Source organism: Oncorhynchus gorbuscha, unplaced genomic scaffold, assembly GCF_021184085.1.
Source record: "Oncorhynchus gorbuscha isolate QuinsamMale2020 ecotype Even-year unplaced genomic scaffold, OgorEven_v1.0 Un_scaffold_4051, whole genome shotgun sequence".
Classification (NCBI taxonomy): domain Eukaryota; kingdom Metazoa; phylum Chordata; class Actinopteri; order Salmoniformes; family Salmonidae; genus Oncorhynchus; species Oncorhynchus gorbuscha.
Genome location: NW_025748160.1, coordinates 10,243 through 13,656, shown reverse-complemented (window position 1 = coordinate 13,656; position 3,414 = coordinate 10,243).

The following is a 3,414-nucleotide window of genomic DNA, read 5'->3' as shown; positions in this document are numbered from 1 at the left end:
CCCATTATGACCTTATTGGAGAGAAGGACTAACTCTCCCATTATAACCTTATTGGAGAGAAGGACTAACTCTCCCATTATAACCTTATTGGAGAGAAGGACTAACTCTCCCATTATAACCTTATTGGAAAGAATGCCTAACTCTCCCATTATGACCTTATTGGAGAGAAGGACTAGCTCTCCCATTATAACCTTATTGTAGAGAAGGACCAACTCCCATTATAACCTTATTGTAGAGAATGACTAACTCTCCCATTATAACCTTATTGTAGAGAATGACTAACTCTCCCATTATAACCTTGTTGTAGAGAATGACTAACTCTCCCATTATAACCTTATTGGAGAGAAGGATTAACTCTCCCATTATAACCTTATTGGAGAGAAGGATTAACTCCCCCATTATTGGAAAGAAGGACTAACTCACCCATTATAACCTTATTGGAGAGAAGGATTAACTCTCCCATTATAACCTTATTGGAGAGAAGGACTAACTCTCCCATTAACCTTGGAGAGAAGGACTAACTCTCCCATTATAACCTTATTGGAGAGAAGGACTAACTCTCCCAATAACCTTATTGGAGAGAAGGATTAACTCCCCCATTATTGGAAAGAAGGACTAACTCTCCCATTATAACCTTATTGTAGAGAAGGATTAACTCCCCCATTATTGGAAAGAAGGACTAACTCTCCCATTATTGGAGAGAAGGACTAACTCCCCCATTATTGGAAAGAAGGACTAACTCCCCCATTATTGGAAAGAAGGACTAACTCTCCCATTATTGGAGAGAAGGACTAACTCCCCCATTATTGGAAAGAAGGACTAACTCCCCATTATTGGAGAGAAGGACTAACTCCCCCATTATTGGAGAGAAGGATTAACTCCCCCATTATTGGAGAGAAGGACTAACTCCCCCATTATTGGAGAGAAGGATTAACTCCCCCATTATTGGAGAGAAGGATTAACTCCCCCATTATTGGAGAGAAGGATTAACTCCCCCATTATTGGAGAGAAGGATTAACTCCCCCATTATTGGAGAGAAGGACTAACTCTCCCATTATTGGAGAGAAGGATTAACTCCCCCATTATTGGAGAGAAGGATTAACTCCCCCATTATTGGAAAGAAGGACTAACTCTCCCATTATTGGAGAGAAGGACTAACTCCCCCATTATTGGAAAGAAGGACTAACTCTCCCATTATAACCTGGAAAGAAGGACTAACTCCCCCATTATTGGAAGAAGGACTAACTCTCCCATTATTGGAAAGAAGGACTAACTCTCCCATTATTGGAGAGAAGGACTAACTCCCCCATTATTGGAAAGAAGGACTAACTCCCCCATTATTGGAAAGAAGGACTAACTCCCCCATTATTGGAGAGAAGGACTAACTCCCCCATTATTGGAGAGAAGGAATAACTCCCCCATTATTGGAGAGAAGGATAACTCCCCATTATTGGAGAGAAGGACTAACTCCCCATTATTGGAGAGAAGGACTAACTCCCCCATTATTGGAGAGAAGGATTAACTCCCCCATTATTGGAGAGAAAGATTAACTCCCCATTATTGGAAAGAAGGATTAACTCCCCATTATTGGAGAGAAGGATTAACTCCCCATTATTGGAGAGAAGGACTAACTCCCCCATTATTGGAAAGAAGGACTAACTCTCCCATTATTGGAGAGAAGGACTAACTCCCCATTATTGGAGAGAAGGACTAACTCCCCATTATTGGAGAGAAGGACTAACTCTCCCATTATAAACTTACAGAACAGACTGGAATGGATTGGGAAAAGACTGGACACTTACATTAACAGACTGAAACTTACAGAACAGACTGGACACTTACAGAACAGACTGGACATTGGAGAGAAGGAAACTTAAGAACAGACTGGATTGGAGGGAAAGACTGGACACTTACAGAACATTATTGGAAAGACAGAATTAACTGGAAATGGATGGGAAAGACTGGACACTTACAGAACAGACTGGAAATGGATGGGAAAGACTGGAACTCCCCCAGACTGGACACTTACAGAACAGACTAACTTACAGAACAGACTGGACACTTAAGAACAGACTGGAAATTATTGGAGAAAGACTGGAACTCTCCCAGAACAGACTGGTCTGAGATTGCAAAGACTGGACATAAGAACAGACTAAATGGATGGGAAAACTTACAGAACAGACTGGACACTTACAGAACAGACTGGACACTTACAGAACAGACTGGACACTTACAGAACAGACTGGACACTTACAGAACAGACTGGACACTTACAGAACAGACTGGACACTTACAGAACAGACTGGAAATGGATGGGAAAGACTGGACACTTACAGAACAGACTGGAAATGGATGGGAAAGACTGGACACTTACAGAACAGACTGGAAATGGATGGGAAAGACTGGACACTTACAGAACAGACTGGAAACTTACAGAACAGACTGGAAATTACAGAACAGACTGGACACTTACAGAACAGACTGGACACACTTACAGAACAGACTGGACACTTACAGAACAGACTGGACACTTACAGAACAGACTGACACTTACAGAACAGACTGGAAATGGATGGGAAAGACTGGACACTTACAGAACAGACTGGAAATGGATGGGAAAGACTGGACACTTACAGAACAGACTGGAAATGGATGGGAACAGACTGGACACTTACAGAACAGACTCAAATGGATGGGAAAGACTGGAAATGGATGGGAAAGACTGGACACTTACAGAACAGACTGGAAACTGGACACTACAGAACAGACTGGAAATGGATGGGAAAGACTGGACACTTACAGAACAGACTGGAAACTTACAGAACAGACTGGAAATGGATGGGAAAGACTGGACACTTACAGAACAGACTGGACACTTACAGAACAGACTGGAAACTTACAGAACAGACTGGAAATGGATGGGAAAACAGACTGGACACTTACAGAACAGACTGGACACTTACAGAACAGACTGGAAATGGATGGGAAAGACTGGACACTACAGAACAGACTGGACACTTACAGAACAGACTGGAAACTTACAGAACAGACTGGAAACTTACAGAACAGACTGGAAATGGATGGGAAAGACTGGACACTTACAGAACAGACTGGAAATGGATGGGAAAGACTGGACACTTACAGAACAGACTGGAAACTTACAGAACAGACTGGAAACTTACAGAACAGACTGGAAACTTACAGAACAGACTGGAAACTTACAGAACAGACTGGACACTTACAGAACAGACTGGAAACTTACAGAACAGACTGGACACTTACAGAACAGACTGGACACTTACAGAACAGACTGGAAATGGATGGGAAAGACTGGACACTTACAGAACAGACTGGAAATGGATGGGAAAGACTGGAAACTTACAGAACAGACTGGACACTTACAGAACAGACTGG